The sequence below is a fragment of the Emydura macquarii genome, unplaced genomic scaffold, assembly GCF_026122565.2.
Source record: "Emydura macquarii macquarii isolate MOO-44397 ecotype Brisbane River unplaced genomic scaffold, CSIRO-AGI_Emac_v2 contig_1253, whole genome shotgun sequence".
Classification (NCBI taxonomy): Eukaryota; Metazoa; Chordata; order Testudines; family Chelidae; genus Emydura; species Emydura macquarii.
Genome location: NW_027131390.1, coordinates 69607046 through 69629281, shown reverse-complemented (window position 1 = coordinate 69629281; position 22236 = coordinate 69607046).

The window sequence follows — 22236 nt, the reverse complement described above, 5'->3', positions numbered from 1 at the left end:
TTTTAAACCTATCAGAAGCTGTATATAAACAATAAGCCAGGTTGTATGATGGACTCCATAGACAAGAAAGGCTACCATTTTTTGACCTTTCCGTTAAAGGGAATTAGATGATTTGATCACTGGCAGAATTGTAAACACCAACTCCAGTGCAATACCTGGCAGTGGATATTCGTTATTTTACAAGGCCCCCAGCAATAGTTTGCTAAAGGAGCACTCACTGTACAACTATATAGGGCCAGGAGCAGAGACAAAGGACATCCAAAGAGGCGAAAGGGCTCTCTGAAACTTCTGTGTTCTATTTTAATTTTGAAAGTTCCAGGACTGCAAAAATGTTTCATAATGGAAGATTTGTTTGTACAAAGAATCAAAGCAAAGCAACCCTTCTTCTCAAATGACAGACACTCGTTAGAATAAGGCTAAAGCTTCATTAAGAGAACAGTGGCCTGGGTTAATTAAATATTTTTAGTTTGGGACAATGAAGCACAATCTCAAGGACTAATTTAACACTACCTTTTACTACCATTGGCCTCAAACCCAATCAATATTTGTACTAAAAATGGAGGTCTGCATAGTTTCTAAAGCTAGGATCAACATATATGCCTGCTAAAGATGCACAGGAACCTACCACACTACAAAACTCCAACATTTGCACATAATAACGGGCACTCACAGATTGTTATCATGAACAAATGGGCACTTGTACACAGCATTGTTAGAGCTGGGTGAAACTTCCATAATGAAAGTTTTCTTCAGCAAAATCAGTTTGCTTTCAAGTGTGAAAAGTGGAATTTGGAGCAATTTTACATTTTGAAATTACTCTATGAAATCCCAGGCCTAATTTTAAAAATTTTTGTTGCTAGTAATACAGCTGATAAAAATCATTGTGCCACCTTCCTGGGGTGGGAAGGGTGGAAGCATCTCAGAATTTTGAAAAATCTGCTAAAGGACCAAGAAGGATTGGTGATAAGGTCACATAAGCATAGGCCAAAGGGTCTAATAATAAATAGGGGTCCTGAGTTCTAGACTCAGTTCTTCCAGTGAGAGGTTTTAACAGTCGTTTGCCCTCAAACAGGACTTTTCACATGTTGGGTTCAATTCACCCCCTTACTTGCACCCTCTTGTAACAGCTAGGATGACTGCATCTGAAGGGATATTATTTGTGGGAAAAAACATTGATACATTTTTCATTGATACATTCCAATGGGGCGTTTTGCCAGGAGAGGGTAACTTCAACTTGTGTCTTACATGTGCCCTGACTATACCCTCCTCTTGGTCATTACCACCCACTTTTGTGGCAGTGCTAGCTAGGTAAGGGCTACGTGGTGTATTGAGGAGTTATGGGTGACTTCTATTGCCACAATTCTCCTTTGGGTGGTATTTCCATTGTTAGGGACACTGCAGACCCAGTGTAGTCTGTGACTAAATGAAACCATTATTAACACTCCCTGCCACACCACCAAGATCATTATCGTTACCTCCTTTTTACAGTTAAGGAAATTAAGACTCTGCGAGGTTAAGTGACTTGCTCGCTGCTTTGCACCAAGCAGTATCAGAACTAAGATTAGGGCCACGGTCAGCTGTCTGGTACACCATACGTGATTCCCAGTACTATCTTACCAAGTCATTTAACCTTTTGGAGACTTAGTTTCTGAATCTGCTGAATAGGGATTCTACTACTGAGTCCCCTACCTACATATAACTATGAATATATTAATTTTCCTGATTTTCAGAAAGAGAAAATGTGACCCAGGGAGGTTAAGTGACATATATATTTTCTCTGCAAAATGTCTAAATTTATTTGGCTAGTACACTGAAGTCAGCATAGCCTACCTTCAATAAGATCAGATGGGAACTTCAGCAGTTCTAGCACTGCTTGAATAGACCTTCATTGCAGTATGGATAACTAAAGAATTTTGTTGATAGTCATGTTAAAACATATGCTCTGTTAACCCTTCACTTTAGGAATTACTTGTTTCATGAAAGGAGCCTCTCCAGTACCAATCTTCCTAGCTAAATAAAAAAGGAGAAGAAGAAAAAATATTTCAATGGCTGTTCTTCATATAGGAACAAATGCTATGGAGTATAATATACTATTCTTCAAACTCAGAGCTTTGATTTGGTGTCCACCTAAGACTCAAGCAGGCCTTAACAACAATACCTGCCAGTTCCCATTACATTGCAAATGAAAGTATTTCACAAGGAAAGTATTTCACTTGAAAGGCTCAGGTAAGATATATTGTTCGAATTTTTCTATTTGGAAGTCCTGCTGGGATAAGAAACAAATTAAACTAGCAAAACCTCTTAGAGGGACTGAATTTAACTAGGCATGGATGAACTGCATGAGCTAATATAACCTCTGTTTTCCATACCCAGAGGTCAACCATATACTTTCAATCTGAATTAAATTTGTTAAGGAAAACAAAAAGAAAAGAGAAAAGTCCCCCTGGGAGAACACAGTGTGTGGGTTCGCTCACTACAGGTTACAGCAACTCTAAGTTTCATAAAATGGCTGCCTGCGTCTGCAGACAGCAGAAGTCTTAGAGATTTAAAGACACAATACATGAAAAATGAAGGGATAAGCAAGTACACAGTTAATATACCACTGTCTCAAAATTTGAACTGACCTCAAACTGAATAATTTTTGAGATTTGTGAAAGATGAGATACCTTCCTTCCCTCTGCAATTCCTTTGGCCCTTTAATTTTTCCGTTTCACGTGCTTCTCCATATCCTGCCTGGGAATGGAAGATGTAGTTTCAAAGATCCAGACCCTCATAATCCTGAAGACTGAAGTCATGCCCTTCCAATAAGCCTCCAGTAGGATCATGTACAGTGGTAAGACAATAGTTCCGTCTCCATGCTCATTTGGTCCTGGACCTCACAGCCAGTAGGGGTGATATTGATTTATATGATGAGGACACTTATTTAATTTATAATTGTTTTAAGTTATTTTTACATGAATTATCTAGGAATCATATTTTAAAAAATAGACAGGTTTTCTTCCCTTTAAATTGAACTGTGAAGAGCAAAACTTGCTTAATGTCGCTTGCTTTATTGGCTGAGGGAAACTGAGCAGGAAGAAGAATTAATCCTCTTTGCCAAACAGAACATCTAAAATCCTAATAATTCTTTAAATGGCATTTATTGCTTTGAGCAAAATGTTTTGGTGCTTCTAAATGGAAGGAGCAGCAAAGAGATGAAATTCTTTGCATTATGTACCATACTTAGCACCACCTCAAGTCTTAGGGATTATTGCCTCTGTGTTTGCTTTGAATTCAAAGCTCAGGAAGAGCTCAAGCTTCTGTCTTTTGGGAATGCCTGTGTATTTTAAAAGATATTATGCAGGGATGGAGAGACGGGGGCGGGGTGTCAATGTGGCAGCTGCCTTGGGGATGGTAAAACTCGGAGGGGAAGGACTTTCACAGTCAAAATGATGGTTTCAGGGTACATCATCACATTAGTCCTTTGATCCAGGAGGATTCTGAAGCGATTTACAGACACTCCTTCCAGAAAATAGTATTTAAAATGAATCAACATTTATTTTTTAAAAATCACCATGTTATATCTCTAGTGACCATGTTAGACAAACTATTTAGCCAATCAAGTGGCTTAAGCCTTGTCCTGAACACTGCTGCATTCTGAATCAGGGCCATTGTGAGTGTCTTTTTCTCAGCATTAATAAAGGAACATTTTCTGGTTCAGGGCAGGACTCACTTTATTTCCCAAACCTACTCAGGAAAGAGCTTGTCAGAAGAAGGATGAAGCTATAATGGCTGAGCTTCCTGTATGAAGGTGGTTACTGCAGAACCACATCACCTTGGTTCCTTCACTTTTGTTTAATCATTTGTTTTATTACCACGGAAGCGGTTGCTGATGGGAGGAAAAAATAGCTCTGTGTGTGTATTTCTATACATATATAGACACAGCTTATTATATATATTTCAAGAACTGCCGCAGTGAGGGAGGGCCCCACACACAGACCTAGCACTGGGGACTAGTACCAGGGTATGTAAAAGATAAAGATTGTGTCACCACAATATGTGGAAGCCACAGCGATGGAATGGGAGAGGGTGGTGCCATGGTAGCATAGACTGGGAAAGGGATGGGCAAATAAGGCCTGGCACTAGAAAGTATAACCAGCATGAAGATAGAAAACAGGAAAAATCCTCCTTCCCAGCCACATACCCTCTTGTTCATCTTCAAAGAAATCATCTCCAAGAGGTGATGTTGCTGTGGCTTTACAGTACATTTTCTATATAAGTGGGGTATTGAGAAAGGAAACACACAAAGCAGGACTGTTTCTCTGAGAATAAAACAGGTGAGAATCCTAGATAAATAAGAGAAAACACTAATAAAAACCCAAACCCAGTGGCCAAAGGGTACGTAAAAGTGACATTGGGACTATGCCTTCTAGCCCTTTCATGCAACTAAAATACATCATCAGGACAGGCCAATGCTCAGCCTGTTTGTTAGCATGCTAGCTGTTATGGCTCAGTTTATAGCCCTCTTTGACCAAAACCAGAAAAACACGTTTTTAGCACCTTGAAAATACTCATTCATTATGCCAGACAAATACAAGAAATATAACAAAGAGGAGTAATTTTCTTGTATTTGAATAATCATATAATCCGCCAGAAAGTCATGCAATTAAGCAATATTTACTGAGCAGTTCTAACCACTCCAGCATAGCTGTATCAGAAAGCTCTCGACATCGTCACACTCACCACCACCGCTTGGTGAAGGTCACTCCCCCTTGTAACATGTGGAGAAGTTTTCAACTACTTCAGTAACCTGACTAATTCAACATTGTTTAATTTTACCTATGATATCTCAGCAGCCCAGGTATTTCTCTTGGTTCCAAATAGCATGAGAGAGGCTGTTTACTATGACTTGGATTGCTTTCTTGGAAAGACATATAGATAGGTGATCTGGCTGGAAATATTGCCCCTAGATACAGACTGGAGATCTAAACTTCAGATCCAGATTTGAAACACCCCGAAGTGCAGAGTTGTTTGGAGACTACTTTTTGGTTCAATCCATTTGGTTCAATCCATGACACAGGGACCAGATGTAAGATCTAGATCTGGAGCCAGGTTCAGATTCCAAATAGCATCAAACTTTCCGAGTGTTCTACACCGGGGCTCATTTCCAACTGCCAGGTGGAGAAGAGACATTTTCTCTTATGTCCCTTTCATTGTGGTGTGTCATCAGGTAACAAACAGAGCCTATGTTCTGTACAATTAAACTAACATTATTCTCCATTGTCTATTTATTTCAGTCAAGTTCCCACATTCAGAGTTTAACCCCAGCTTGGACATTCTTTCAGGCCCATGAGTGCTCTCTTTCAAAGTGCCTTGACAAACTTCCCGGCTGTATCTACTAAATAGGGGAATGGAAGCATGACAGTATTCTGACACAGGGTCCAATGCTGCTTGCATTTAAGGGAATGGGAGTTTTAACATTAGTTTTAATAGGCCAGTGCTGAGTGCTTTAAAATCCCACAGAAAGTGTGATTGTAAAGCAATAAACAATAGTAGGAACTCAGGGGTTGATGCAATTCTGGAAACTACTTTTAGCTCATTTTTTAAAACTTACTAAATTTTATGTTGGTGACATCTCGGAAAACAGCAACATCTACACAAATAATTATCTTCTATTCATTTAATTTAAAAAAATCAATTAAGCCAATTTTTTTAAATTGATGCCTAAAGTACCACAGAGTGTCCCTTCAACATGAGAACGCCTTATAACTTTAGTAGGCCTTGGTCTTGCTGTCAAATCAGGACGCAATAAAGGGTCGGAATTAAATCTTGGGGTAACTTTTCTAAAGTAATTTAGGAACCTAAGCACCACTTTCAAAAATGACTTAGATACTTAAGGCCCAGATTCTCAAAGGTATTTAGGGGGTCTAATTCCATTAATTTCAAAAGGAGTTAGGCACCTAAATATCTTTGAGGAACTGAGCCTTACAGTTTGTCCAGAGAAGCTCTCAGTCCCATTGACTTTCACTGAGCCTTAGGATCCTAAGCGCTTAAACAGCTTCTGAGAATGTGACTTATGTTCCTAAGGTACTTAGATGTTTTTTGCAAACATTACCCCTAGTCTGCAGTCATGCTCATATAAGGGATAGGACAGTCAGAATAATTTCACACACCTCCCCCCAGTAGCATACTTTTCTGGAGAGAGATGAATCTTTCTTCTTTGGGGCAGAAGTATCCAGCTTCAAAGCTCAGGGTTCTTATCACTCACACAGTATCTGCTGGACTTAGATAAACTTGATGGAGAATTCTGTAATACAAGTTAATCAATATTTACCACAATTATGTAACTTGGCTAGACTGTTCACTGATTGGAAAAGAATGGCATAATACATTTAGGCCAGGGCATATAATATTGGATTTCAGCTAAGCATTTTGGTTTTCTCTCTCTTCACTGCATGCAAAGTGGCTCAGAGGCAGGTGTGCTGCTGACTTTCAAGACCTGATGACACCCTTGCTCAGTGTGCAAAATAAACTTCCTAGGTCAGATAAATGATTTCCTGTTATAAAGACAAATGGACAGCGGTAGTCTGTGTGTCACCAAGTCACATCAATAACTTCTTCCTCTCTTGTTCCAGTCTCTTTGCTCCCCACCTTGACTTTGCGTATAATAGATTTTTGCTTGCAAAGCAAATGGTAGTTTAGGGAAGTCTGGCTTCAGGTAAATGTAATGCTTTGGGATTGCAGTTATAATTTTGTCATTGCAAAGGTAAAATTTGCCTTCATAATGTAACTAATTTTTAATGTGGAGGAGAGAAGATGATGATAGAGCAAATGGCATAAGTGAGGCGGGCTTTAAATTAGGTTCAAAGTGGGCAGGTGACAAAAGCCCACAGGCAGCTATAAAACGGTTACTGTAGGGGGTGGGGAGAAGAGAAAATTATAACAAAGTCATAGAAGCAACAAAAGAGTTAACAGTGGGGGAATATGCTTTCCTCTACCATATTCTGCTAGCAGAAGCACTGTTTTCAATGGAACTGCTTCCAGAGTAAAGTACTACTCAACACGAGTAAGAACTTGGAAGTTGCCCATAATATTTTTATGTATGTTATATATACTTTTGTTTACTTGCTGTTTTTGTGTTGTTTGCTGTATGATTTCAAGGGTTAATTCAGGCATGGGTGAGTTTCCACATAGACAGGAAAGCAGGCAAACTTCTGTTAGACACCCATTTGAATGCAGAGAACCAACTGCTTAGAAGTCTATCCCCAATCTCCCCTGATGGGCACACAAACCAGATTCACCAGATTCAAAGGATACAGAGAGACAAGGAGCTTTGGGACTGATAAATTGGCAGCCCCTAAAGCACAGAAAAGAGACAGAGACTGTGGACAAGCAGACTGAACCCCATCCCAGAAGTGGGGGTAATCTGGAAAAGCCTACCAGAGCATTAGGTAAGATTGATAGACATGTCGACTATTTATGGTGTTAAAAACCCTGTGCTCTTGTGATGCTTTGCTCTTACTGCTGAGATTGAACAATATTTGGCTTTGAAAAGGCTGTTTTGGCTTATGGTATTCATACATTGGCCACAGCTCCTGAAAGGAAGACTGGTAGGGCTCAGATCCAATCAGGCTGGCTGAGGAATCAAAGATGGTACACAGGTAATGAGAGATTCTGAGAGAGGTGGGAGAAAAGCAGGATTCCACCCTGACAGAGGTGAAGGCACAGAACCTATCACCTGAGGGGGTGACTTAGGGAGACGTTGGAGGGATCAAAGGTGCAGCTAGCCCTGAACTGTGACATGAGCACCAGAATCTGGTCCTTAGTGTATAGCACCAACACCATGGTATCTGCTTTACAGGTACATAAAATGGCAAGGTCTAAACCTTTAAGAAACCGCAATCTAAATAAACCTGTGTGAACCTGTTATATATGGGGTTTTCAACCTTTTTTAGAAACTGTGCCCCTGTGCACCAATTCGGCATTGGTGAGGCGGCATTTGGAGTATTGTGTCCAGTTTTGGGCCCCCCACTACAAAAAGGATGTGGAGAAGTTGGAGAGAGTCCAGCGGAGGGCAACAAAATGATTAGGGGGCTGGAGCACAGGACTTACGAGGAGAGGCTGAGGGAACTGGGCTTGTTTAGTCTGCAAAAGAGAAGAATGAGGGGGATTTGATAGTGGCCTTTAACTACCTGAAAGGGGGTTCCAGGGAGGATGGAGCTAGGCTGTTCTCAGTGGTGGCAGATGACAGAACAAGGAGCAACGGTCTCAAGTTGCAGGGGGGAAGGTCTAGGTTGGACATTAGGAAAAAGTTTTTCACTAGGAGGGTGGTGAAACACTGGAATGGGTTACCTAGGGAGGTGGTGGAATCTCCATCTTTAGAGGTTTTAAGCTGTGGCTTGACAAAACCCTCGCTGGGATTATTTAACTGAGGTTAGTCCTGCTTTGAGCAGGGGGTTGGACTAGATGACCTCCTGAGGTCCCTTCCAACTCTATGATTCTATGAACTCAAGGTTTCACCTGAAGTACCCCTTCATAGTTTTCATTCTACCTGATGTCTTCTGAGTCCTCTTGCACAGGGCCATTCCTAGGGGGGTGTGGGGCCTGGGGCAAGGTACACTGTATGGGCCCCCGCCCGGCTCCAGTGCCATACCCTGAGTCTCTGGCACCCAGGGGCCAAGCCTGCATTTTGGCCCCCCCAGGCCTCATGTACCCACCCTGGCACAGGGCAGGAGGGGTCCCTGGCTCCCACAAGACAGCGCTGTCCCCCAGCTGTCTGGGCAGGAGGGGTATGCCTGAGGGGGGGAGGGGGGGTGCCGCTTTTCTCCTCCTGCATGGGACACACCCCTCCACACTTACCTGGTGTCCCCCCTCCCCACGCATAGCGCTGGGCTCCGCTGCCCCCCTTCCCCTGCACTTACCCACCTGGCTCTCCCGCTGCCCAACGCCGGGGGTGGGGTGGGGGGGGTGTTAGCCAGGCCGGTCCTTCACGACACGCTGCAGGGACAGGGGGGGAGGGGAGTACAGGAGGCTCCCAGCTGCACATCATAAAGGGCCAGCCCTGTGCCCCCTGCAGGCCAGCGCCTGGGGGCCTGGCCCCCTTGGTACGTGACTGCCCGCCTCCCACCCAGTCTGGGGCGCAGCCTGCAGCCGCCCGCCTCCCACCAGGTCTGGAGTGGGGCCCGGGTCAGTCACCCCGATCCTCTTACATACCCCCTAGGATATTCTGAAGTATCCCCAGTTGTGTTAGATGAACTGGCATTTATTTTTGAAGTCATTTACCATTCCGAATCCCTTTACTTGATTTTTTTCCTCACTATTCAAACATTCTCCAGCCTTCTACTTGTTGCTCTGGCAGTTACTAATGAAGAGAGACTTATCAATATAGGGATTTAATCCTTTTTATATGGTGCAAATGTCTAGAGGGCCATGTAAGAAGGAAGTTATAAAAGCTGTGTTCCCAGGAAACTTTCAAAAGAATAAAACAAAACATGTTTGCAATCCAAAATTCAGCAGCCCAAATTATTCAAAGTCTAGTTAACGTGTCATATAATATATTCATATGAACAGGTATTTATTATAAATTTAACAAGGTATTATAATGAATTCTGTACTGCCATGTACTCTTAACTACAAAATAGCTACTGTACCTCAGAGCTACTTCATCAACAAAAGGAGTCACAGAAAGATACAAAATACTTAATCATTGCACCATGCCATACTCATGGGTTCCTCATCCCGCTGCTGTATGATAAACATTTTCAAACATACAAAAATGTGTAAAACAAGTTTAAGTCATAAGCCAGCCATGTTTATTCTGCATGTCAAAAAGTTTATAGTTTGACATTGGTTCACATAAGTATCCAAAAAAATCGGATGCTTATCCAAAGTTTAGGTAAACTATCCTTTGATTCTTAACTACTGAGCTGCAAATATCAAGACCAGAATTTCCTGCAGGAATAATAGCACTTTTGTTCCCAGCCCCTTGCAAGATATTGCTAGGACTGCTTTTTCATGAAAAACAACTATAGGGAAAAAGGAATTCAAATGCAGAAAAGGTGGCTACAGTATATATATATATATATATATATATATATATATATACACACACACATTTACCTACTTACACTAGCCTAGGGCTGCAGGCTTGTAGTGGGAACATCTATTCATGAAAAAAGCACAGGCTTCCCTTTAACTAGAATTTTTATTCTAAAAGGAATTTTCTTAAAAGGAATTTTGCAAACTTGAGCTAACTTTACAAACTCAAAAACCATTTGTGATGCTCACAAATTCCATGAGGCATTGAGATACACTAAGTCAGTGGTTCCCAACCTGTGGCCCACGGGCCAAAAGTGGCCATGGGGTCTTTCAGAGTGGCCTGCCGCTCCCCACCCGCTGGCTGCAGAAGGGAGCTGCTGCCTAAGGACCCACATGGAATGCATTGCCGTGGGGCTACAAAACTGGTGCAGGCTCCTTGCTGCACCCAAGGGGACAGGAGATCAGTGCTCCCCTCCCCCTGGCTGTAGCAGGGAGCATGGCAAAGCGCTCTGCCTGGGTCCATAGGTGCTGGGGTCCCTGCTGCAGCCTGAGGGAAGGGAGCACTGATCTCTCATCTCTCTGGCTGCCGAAGGAAGCCACTGCCTAGGGACCCAGGTGGAGTGCATGAAGCTACAGGACATGTGCGGTTTCCCTGCTGCAGTCAGGGGGATGGGAGTTTAGCGGGGAGGCCTCAGGCAGTCTCCTTGCTGAAATTTTTCCATCTGGCTGCAGTAGGGAGGGCGGGGGGCTGCTGGTCAAGACTGGTAGCCTTTCAGGGTTATAAACATGTTAGCTATGGCCCTCAAGCCATAAAGGCTGGGAACCACTGCTCTAAGTTAATTCTAATTGAATGACCAGCCCTTTCTATTGCTGCAGAAGGCAGGGGATGGAATGTCCTTACATTTTCAACAAGTAGTTTAAATTCCAGTCTTTATATAAACGTGTCTCATGTTTTCTCTGCCCAGAGGCGGGATACTTTCAAACTGCCGTCTCCATTGTCATCTATGCTTTATTCTCCCAGTTGGAATTAACGACTAATTGCCTCACCCTTTTTAGCTGCTAATTGATCTTAATGTACAGTTATCTGTGTGAATCCAGACTATCTTCTGCTTGAATCTTGGCAGCTCTCCAGGAGTGGCCTTTGTAATTTTTCCAGACCCAGAAAAGGTTTGTAACCAATCCCCCTTAAAATTCTCTGCTAACTCCTACCTGACTCTCAATGAAAAACTGGGTCTCATCTGTTCTAAACAAACAGGGTAATTAAATGTCCCTACAAACGGAGGAATGCCCCTGTCACTTTACAAAAAACAGTGTTCTGTCCTGATGTTTGTACACACCAGCACACTGACCATCAGAGCGAGTCACTGGCCCCCCGACCATGTGAAACTGACAGCAGGTAGGGGAGAACATGGGCATCTCACATGAGCATGTGTGCCGACCCCTAGGTTCATCAGACAGTAACAGTTGCGACCCTTTCCTCCATGAAGCCAGTGAGCACTATCATGTTAGCTCTCCTGCAACAGAGACACAGATGGATGGTTGCCATGCAGCCACTCTGTGTTGCCTCCGTTGAGCACAAATCATCAATAAAGCCACTCTCCTGGGCAATATTCCCAGCCCAGATGGCCTGCCTGCCAGGTGGGAAGCCAATTCTGACCCTCTGCACCTCTGCTCCACAAAGGAAAGGGGAAGGAATTGTGACAGATATGGCAATTTTCTGCAATGTCCTTGTTGAGAATTAAGTTTAAGTATCTTTGGGGTCTGTTGTATTAAATGAATGGTTCAGGTATCACTGTGGGTCGGGATTATATGTCACCTCTCGAGAAGGGAGATATGACAGATGTGAGACCTGGGGGAGCAAAGGACTATATTGAACTATGTGCCAGATAAGTGTGAAGTGGATTTCCTGTGGAATATCTTGGGAAAGGTAAATGCAAATTCCCCACCTCTGATTATGCAAAACCCAGCCTTTTGAAGTTACTCCTTCAGAAGTGCGCCATCGGCTGCTGATCACCTGTTACATAAGACCAAGATCTAAGGCACCAGCTGTATAAAGGAAAGACTGAACCATTTATGGCAGGTCTGGGTCTGAATCTGAGATAGTTGTGAACTTGTAACCACAGAGAAAACCCACTTATGGGTTTTGAAGGACTGAGACCTACCAGAATCCGAAGTTTCAACTGGGGTGACTTCTGGTGACTTCTGGTAAGCTTTTTGGCATGGGTCTGGGTTCTTTTATTGTTTTTTAATATGTTTTTTTCCTGTAATGCTTTCACCTTAAAAATGAACTTGATTAGACAGAGCCATGGGGTAACTTAGAACTGTGGGTAAAACACTGGCGCTAACCTCTGGAGAGAAAGCAAAGCACAGACGCTGCCTTTTCAGCGATTTGGCTTGCAGGGGATATCATAGTGTAGGCAGCGAACTGTTCAGCCTGAGAAAACCCCAGTCAGGAGGGAGAGGGGGTGCCCACCCAAGAGAGGTGATGGCTGAGAAGTCAGAAATCTAGAGTGGGGGCCGGTGGTTGATCACAAGGGGGGGAAATAGGTGCAACTGCCCTGAAATTGTGACAGGAATTACTTCATCCAGTACTGAAATTCAGCTGCTTGTAGGGTAGAAAACAGCAGCTGTTTAACACAGCAATATTGAACAGTTTAGGACAAAATACTATATCTACCTGCAAAGGCAGAAGGAATTAAGGCAGGCAAGTTAAAATAGGGGATTAAATATTTTCTCTTGTTTAACAGGTGCTTGGGTTCTATTTTAATGATACAATTCCACAAAGTACTTCATCCTTCTTCATGTTCTCCTGCTTTTGTCTCATCTGATCGTTGCTTGTTTGTTTCACTTCAGACTAGACTTTTTTTCTGTAAATACTGTAATAATATCATCATGTAGGTAATTTGAACTAGACAGTAATTGCATAATATTTAAAAAACAAACACTTAGAAGCCTGCTAATCATCATTCCCCCCACCACTGCAGCTTTCATTCTAACAGGATGGCTGCTGGAAAAAAGGTAAATATGTTCCACTGAAGCAGGTTTATGAGACCATTACTAACTAGCTGACTACCTTCCTGCATGACTAATGCATCTAAATGGAAGCCCTAATTCTGTTTCTGCCTCACTAGTTCATTTCAGAGTATTATGAAAGAGGAAGCAATAATGCACGATGAAATTATAACTATGTATCTCAGGTGCACTGTGAAACATAAGGACAAAGGGCAAGTGCCACTTGAAGTGTGGATATTCCTTTAAACCTCTTCTCTCAAAGTAATACCATGTGTTTTACTGATAAAGTGAAAACGATGCGGCTAAGTAATCCCATCTGAGTCCTCCTTTTCATAATGCAGTTTGTTTCTTGAAAAGATGTGTCTTTTTGGTAGTTAACTTGAAACTATTATTATTATTATTAATAATAAATGCAGGATTGAAAAATGCTTTCTTTAAAAAAAATCAGTTAATATAAAATACTGTTTAAGGCTCCGATTCAGCTATATACTGAAGCACGTGCTTAACTTTGAACATATGCTTAAATCCCATTGACTTCAATGAGATTTACTGGTCTTAATATGGGGGATTCAAGTTAAGCATGGTTTAAATTCTTTGCTGAGTCAGGGTCTAAACTCCAAAGCCAATCACAAAAATGTGTGCATACTTAAAACGTGCAAGTAAATATAAATTAACACAAAATATTTGTTCCACTTTCCCTTCCTCCTAAGAGCTGACTTGAGGAATACATGTGTCCTGTGCATCACGAAATAACAATCCTAAACAGAAGAAACAGTGGAGGGAATGGATTCACCCTTCCTTCAGTTTGGTTTTCATGGTAACTTACTGCTGTAGAATACACACAACCAAAAACTGTTGCCCTATGGCTCAGCTGGTACAGAGAGACCATAACAGCTAGAAGATCAGGTCCACTGCTCAACGGAGAAGGTGAGCTGGTAACGGAGGGTGATAGGAAGGCAGAGCTGCTCAATGCCTACTTTGTTTCAGTCTTCTCACAAAAAATAACATGTGACCAGATGACTAGGGAAGTTATCATAGACAATAAAGGGGAAGGGATGCAGATCAGGATAAGTAAAGAACATGTTAAAGATCTTCTGACTAATATGAATGAATTAGGGTGGGCGCTGATGCTAATCACCCCAGGGTGCTGAAGGAATTAGCTGAAGGAATCTCAGAGCCACCGGCAAAAACATTTGTGAATTCATGGATGACAGGAGAGGCCCCAGAAGAATGGAGAAGGGCTAGCATAGTGTCTGTCTTTAAAAAGGGAGGAAAAGAGGAGCCAGGGAAGTATAGACTAGTCAGCCTAACCTCGATACCTGGGAAGATACTAGAGCAATGTATAAAACATTCAATTTGTGAATACCTGTAAGATGAAGGGATAATCACTAGCAGCCAGCGTGGATTTACCAAGAACAAATCATGCCAAACCAGCTTGACTTCCTTCTTTGACAGGGTAACTGGTTTGGGGGGATAGAGGGAATGCGGTGGACATAATATACCTGAGCTTTAGCGAAGCTTTTGACACAGTCCCGCAAGACATTCCGATAAGTAAGTTGGAGAAATGTGGGCTCAGTGGAACTACTATTAAGTGGATACATAATTGACTAAACAACAATAAACAACATGTAATTATCAATGGAATGATGTCAGATAGGAATGATGTCTTGAGTGGGGTTCCACAGGGATCTCTTTTGGCTCTGGTGTTATTTAACATCTTTATTAATGATCTGGATGTAGGTATAGAGGGTATACTGATCAAATTTGTAGATGACACAAAGTTGGAGGGGTCACAAGGACTTTGGAGGATAAGGATCTTAATAAATTGAAGAAATGGGCTATAGAAAACACAATGAAATTAAACAAAGACAAATATAAGGTGCTACATCATTTAGGGAAGAAAAAACAAATGCACAAATACTGAATGGGGGATAACTAGCTTGGCAACTGCATTGCTGAGAAGGATCTGGGAGTTGTAGTGGTCCATAACTTCACGTGAGTCAACAATGCGATGCTATAGTAAAACAAGCAAATGCATTTTTAGGTTGTATTAACAGAGGCATAGCATTCAAGTCATGGGAAATGATAGTACCACTCCAGTTGGCGATGGTTAGGCCTCAGCTGGAGTACTGTCCAATTTTGGTCAACAATGTATAGAAAGGATGTAGAGAAACTGGAAAGGATCCAGAGGCGAGTGACAAAGATGACGAAAGGGATGGAATGCAAGCCATATGAGCAAAAGCTGAAGGAACTGGATATGTTTAGTTTGGAAAACAGGAGATTAAGGAGGGACATGATAGCAGTCTTCAAATACTTGAAAGGCTGCCATTAAAAAGATAGAGAAAAATTGTTCTTTCTTGCCACAGGGGGCAGGACAAGAGGCAATTGGTTCAAACTACCGCATAGCAGATTTAGATTAAATCTCAGGAAAAACTCTGACTGCTGGTCTTTTCTAGAGCATTGTTTCTGGTTGCTGCAGTTAAAATGCCTCCTGGCACCATTGCTTGAATGGTGCAACTCCTTCCCCCCATATGCTCCACAGCGCAGCTTAGGCTGCTAAGACAAAAAAAAAAAAAAAAGCCCAAAGTAGTTAAACAAAAGTCTGTGTATAGGCTCTTTTGTTACACCCTGGACATGGGACAGCCATCAGAGGTAATTGTGTATGTGTAATTATGTGAGGCTCAGTGGTGATTTAACTCTAGTCGTGATGTCTGCTACATATCTGTTCTGCATCTCCTGCATGGGGATACTCCGACCTGACACCAATATGTCTCCATTTCCTTCTGCACAGGTAGGAGAAAATAAAGAGAGGGGGAATGAATTCTGTGCAATCCAGCATAAACAGTAGCCACTGCTACACTGGGTAGCCTTCTTGCTCATCAGAACTGATTAATAAATAGGCTGCTTCAGGTGATATGTAGGTGATATGTTGCTGTGAGTATCCTAAAGCGGGATCCATCTTTAAGCTTTGTCTGTGCTACAGAAATAATTTGTTACAGACAAGGGATGCCAGGATGAACTGGTTCAGAACATGATTTAACTGTAAGGAGAGACAAATGCAAAGCACGTCCTGCAGCAGTTCAGCAGCATCAGTTGTGGACACAGGTTGATGTGAACACAGCAGCAAAATGAGGACAGTCAGGTCTGACCAGGGCCCCTAAAAGGCCACAAGGTCTAAATCTATCCCATGAGCCTATCACTAAAATCCCAGTTCTTTTACCTTTGTGAATCATTCATTTTGTTCTCTTAACTACACTGGAAACTGGTCCCAGGGGGTGTCAGTGACTAGCTTGGTCACTGAACCCCCTCTGTCCAGGAAAATTTTGGTGACCTCTCTATTCACTTTCCTTCTAGCCTTGTCAACGCAAGCTGGGTCTGAAGCTTCCTGCCAGACCTGCCTTGTGAGCATTCCGACCACACTAGCCTCACCTCATGATTGCCTAATTAAACTAACATCCCTGGGAATCCCGTCCCTTAATTCAAGCAAGTCCTGGAGACCATTCTGGTGAATAACCAGGATGTGAGGTGGGGTGCCTATTGCTTGTCAGGGAGTGCAGAAGTGTCATGAGTTGATCCCAGTGCATGCCTCTTCTGCCAAACCTCTGGATGCAAACTGCTTCGGCCTTGCTGCCCATCTGAGATCCAGCTGCCATACTGGCTGTCCTCTTGTGGGCCCAATGCACTATGGTATGCAGCCAAAAGAGGCTACCCTGTGCTGGGCTAAATCCTGGGAGATGTGGGGTGCTGGCCAATCAGCACCTCTCTTCCCCAGCTGGCCAATGGATGCCAGACACTCCCATGGGAGGAGCTATCTATTGTCCCTTGACAAGTGCCTCCACTGTCCCCTTTTACCACCAGTCCTATTAGTTTCCCCCACCTGTTGATGCAGGTGGTATTTTTCATCAGTGAGCCATTGGGTAGGGTAGGCAAATGCTAAGAACCAGAATTTCTAGAGTCCAGTACCCAGCAACTCCCATTGTGACTCTCATAACCAGCATTTCAAAAAGAGCACAGAGTCCCCATGCACCCAGTGTGCTGAACTCTTTTGAAGCCATTAGCATACAGCTATTGTCCCAGTTACGATTGATCCTGAGAGGTGCTTAGCACTGACAACTCCCACTGACTTCAACGAGTCTGTGGATGCTCAGCACTTAAGATCCTGTCTATTAGCAGATTTGTAAACCTCTGCTCCCTCCCTCCCCAAATAATGTTATTCCTAACAATCCTTGTCTAGTAATGCTAAATCATTATGAACTTTAGTCTGTGGGAAATTGCTGGCAAGTGCCAAATTTATTCTGCATAAATTGTTTTTAGAGAAGATTGTTCAATTTAAGGAAAGATTGAAGAACATCATTGTATCTTATCAGTGTAAATCGTCTTTCAGATACATTTGATTCACCATGCTCCTACTCCACAATAACAATTAGATTGATGTTTCATACTACAAAAAAGATGTTCTAACCAGCTGAGAACACGACTCTCAGCCACTTAGCACATTTCCTTATTTTTAACATCTCTCCCGTTACTCTTTACTAAACTACAACCCTATTAGTCTAGTGGCCGGGCGAGGGGCTGATCCCTTCATGTTGCCTCATCAACCACAATCGATACCATGTTGCATGCATTTAGCATGCTTTGAAAAAGAGTGGATATGCCAAGAAGTAATACACAGCAGGAAACGCACATCAAGCCACATCAGAGCATTCATCTTTAGAGAGTTCTGACTGCAAACTAGGCATAGGGGAAGATGATTAGAACACAGCTTCTGCTTTCAATGCTCTATTGTAAATATTACTGTGCAATACTATAAAAGATAGCAATGACATTATTTCTTGCTTACTTGTAGTCCTGTGCCTTCCCTGCCCCTCTCTCCCACTTACACACGAGTGCATGGACACACACAGCTTCCTCCTTGGAGTTTGCCAATTGCCACAGATTCATCTCTTTAAGTACATAATTCAATCCATTGTCCATTGAGCATTACACTGTGGTAATGCTGATGAGCTCTTAATTCTTTTGTATTTATTGCAGCAAATTTATCACTGACCTTAATGAATCTTATGTTATGACAAAAATGTCAGTGCCAAATCTCTTAAGGTCTGGCATACAGTGGTTTTAAAAGGTCAATGTGTTAGTTTCTTTAAATGGGTCATTTAAAAAATAGGCATTTATATTAAAAAAGATTATACAAAAATTACTGACTCATTTGTTAAGGTCTTGACAGGATTAGCAGTGATAACTAAAGTGCAGAAATTGTATAGGAAAAATTACTTTTTAAAAGCTTCATTTACTGGTAGGAATCTCCTAAAACCATTTAGTCTCTGCTGTTTGTTCAGTAGACTTTTCCTTCGAACATGTTACTCCCACCATTGGTTCCATCATCCATTGGATGATGATAGCCAGCCTCTCCGAGTAGGATCGATGGCTACAGACTTGAGGTGTGGCAGCTCAGTTCCGGAATGACTGAGTCACTGGGTCAGCCTCTTTCCATTAGTATTTTTGGCAACTGTCAGCAGATTTGTTTTCTCATGAAACTTGTGCAACATGAAAGAGCGAGGATTGTCTTTTTTGTGAAAGTGCTGTCACTGAGTTTTAAGCTATTCAGTTACATTTATTTATCATTTATATATTGATATCCAACTCTGATATAGTGCTTCTCATCAGTAGATCTCAAAGCGCTTTGCAAAGGTCAGCAACAATATTCCCATATTTACAGATGGGAAACTGAGGTACAGAGCAGTAAAGTGATTTGCCCAAGTTCACACAGCAGGCCAGTGGCATAGCCAGGAACAGAATCCTAGGTCTCCTTAGTCCCAGTTCAGTACTCTATCCACTACACCACACTACCTGGTGTCTAGTGGCATTGCCTATAATTTAATTTGTATTCAAATTACATAAGTAAATATCAAAATACAAACCACCATTTTGGCATTGAAGTATATGTTTTCCCTGTCCAAAAGTTAATAAAGCACTGGAATTCGTTACATGTGGTGGAGTGACGTGGAGTAGCTGTTGTATTTCTATCTTATTTTCTGCATGATATTCTTGACCTTAAGATTTAACATATGCGCTGCGGTGGGGAAATTTGGAAATAGGTGCAAGATGGTGCATATGACAGGATCAAATTCTTAGTACAATACTTGCCAATACCAATTTACATAGCACTTTTTATTCCCAGAACACTTGACAAACTATGGCCGTGAGCTTGACTTCAATGGGAATTTTGAGAGCACAGCAAGGCTGGATTGGATGCTACTTACTGAGGACTAGATTGGGAGTTTACTCTCAAACCCATCGCAAGGGACAGTGTGTAGCTATGTCAGTAGAACAAGAAGGGAACTTTCAGACTTACAATTTCCTTCCCAGCATCCCCCTTGCTCTTGGGGACAATAAACTGCTATTGGCATATCCCAGTTGCAGACTACTTCCCTGCCACAATGCCTGTTTCATTGGTAGGCAGTCATGGCTCTGAGCAGTCGCCCTCCCCTTACTCCAAATCCATCATGTAGGTGGGAAAGTAACAGCCCCACCAAAATTGTTCACCTCTCAGACTGTAGCACATAATACAAGTGTCTTGTGCATGTAAGCATTGATCTAATCCAGAATGGCAATTCCTACGAAGGAGTTATTTTGCCTTTCACCTCTTTCTAAAAGGGGTTCCTACTGTGACCGATATGGCAATTTCATGCAATATCCTTAAGATACCTTAGTGACTTAAGTTTAAGTATCTTTGGACTCCATTAGGTTAAATGAATGGTTCACATATTCTTGTCAGCCAGGATTGTATGCAACCTCTCAAGGGGGCAGATGTGGCAGATTTGAGACCTGGGAGTTCAAAGGACTATACTGGACAACTACACCTTGAGGAGAGGGTCTTTGTCTGCTGATTACCTGTTGCAGGAGGCCAAGATCAAGGCCTGAAGTGTATATAGAAATGGCTGCTCTGCCCAGCCTGGGTTCTGGTTCCTTGGTAACCACAGGGAAAACCCAGCTGTGGGCTTTGAAGGACTGACACCTATCAAAGGCCGAGGTTGGAATTGGGGTGAGCTTTGGTAAGCTTTTTAGGATGTGTGTAGGTTCTTTTATTGTTTTTAATATGTTTTTCTTGTAATGTTTTCACCTTAAAATAAATGTGCTTGATTAGAAAGCTCTGTGTATTAACTTATAACTGCTGGCAATTATGCTATTCATAGGCTTCAGAAAGAAAGCAAAACACAGATTCTGGCCTATTTAGGCAATCTGGCTAGTCACAGTATAGACAGGGAACTGTGTACAGCCTAGAAAAAACCTGGTTAGGAAGGAGAGAGATGTGGGTCTCTGCCGAAGAGAGGTGACAGCTGAAGAGCTAGAAACGTAGAGTGGCACCCCCAAAGGCCCACAGAAAAGGAATACAGGTGCAGCTGCCCTGAATTGTGACAACTACATAGAAATTTTTTTGTCATTGATGTGTTTTAATACATTAATTATGTCTTGATCTAGCTCTAGCACTATATTAACTATACTTCTAAAAATAAATAAATACATAAATAAAAGGTTCACTGACTGACGAAAAACAATTAAATGAAATTTGCTGCTAAGGATGAAGACATAAGTCAGACAAACTCCCATGCTGTACACAAATAGCAAACATTTCAACATTTATAGAAGAATTTGTGTTGCAAATAATCCTCAAAGTACTTACTGCAAGCATTTAAAGAACAAAACAAGTTGTTAGAATCTCTAACTTAAGTGACGGGGGTGTCAGGAGGAAATCTTTATAGCTTTATTTCCAAAAACACACACTCATTGCTTAAGCTTCTGAGCATAATTAAATTAGTAGGACTAGATTGTGACTTGGAGTAAGTAGCCATGCAAGGGAATAAGAACTCCCTTTGACATCTCTATGCAGACTACTCATACCTTGGCCCAGGTGTGTGGGAGAGCTACTTACCAACTTACTTCATTTCTGGAACAGGTAGGTGGGAAGTGGGCAGGGACTGGTCAAAGCCCTGCTTCCATTGACACCCCTTACTCGCTAGCCAGTGTAGTTGAGCCAAGACAGAGTGGTTAGTAAACCATCAGTAATTTACTACCCCTGTGGGCAACTATGAACTAAAGGAGGAATTATGCCTCACAGGTGTACCTGTGAGTCACAATACTTCCCAGGGAGACTACCAAATTGGTGTAGTAGTGCACCAGCCCTTGCTCAAGGCTGTGCTTAAAGTCTAGCCCACAGAAAACAATTACACATTATCCTACTAACAATTGGCTGCCACAAGAACAACCCCCAAAATTACAGCTACTCACTGACTTAATAAAAACAAGGACAACCTTCCCTACCCCATTACCTGAACAGCCCTAAAACAAAATGTCCATTACAGCAAATGAAATGAGTCTGAGTGAATTACATATAATGGGGTGAAATCAACACTGTCATCTGCTTGTGGAGCAATAATTATCCCTTGTGTGCTACTCCAAAAACCATGATGTGATGCCATTATCAAAAGCATCATGTCTGTGGAATAGCACTTCTGGGAATGCTGCCAGATTGGGGCTGATATCTTTCCCTTGCTTTTAAAAAACAAATCAATCTTCACACTTGTCCCTCTGCTGTATCCTCTGACACAGGCCATGCTCTCAACCTGGAAGAAATATGGAACAGCAAATATATTTGTTAGCTCAGGATAGAGCTATGCAAATTACTGTGGGTTTGATGCAGGAATTACTGGGTGAAATTCTATTTCCTGTTTTATGCAGGAGGGCAGTGTAGATGAGCATAAAGGTCCCTTCTGTTTTTAAAACATATCAATCTATAAAATGAAACTCCATATGCAATTTTGCTTGAGTTTGGGTTGTTGCTAAGCAGCCCAAGCCCATGAGCCCTGGAAACAAACCCAGGCCTAATTTCAATTAAAATTGGGCCAATATAAGATTTAGTGACCAAACCAGGTGAAAGTTGACCGTTTTGACTAACAAATCCACAGCCAGTCATAACAAAAGAACATAACGAGTCATCAGATGGAGATTCTGGCCCGCTAGCATTCCTTTACTTGGCTCGGCCTGGTTTCTGAGGGACAAGTCTTTGCTCTTTGACACCAAGCCCATTTAGCACAGCTTAGCACTGGTGAGCTTTGTGGGTGTGAAGGAATCACCCCACCCCAAACTATTTTGAGGCTGCAGTAGCTCTTGCTGCCTTCTATTTCCCCAGTCCAAACACTGCCACGGGGA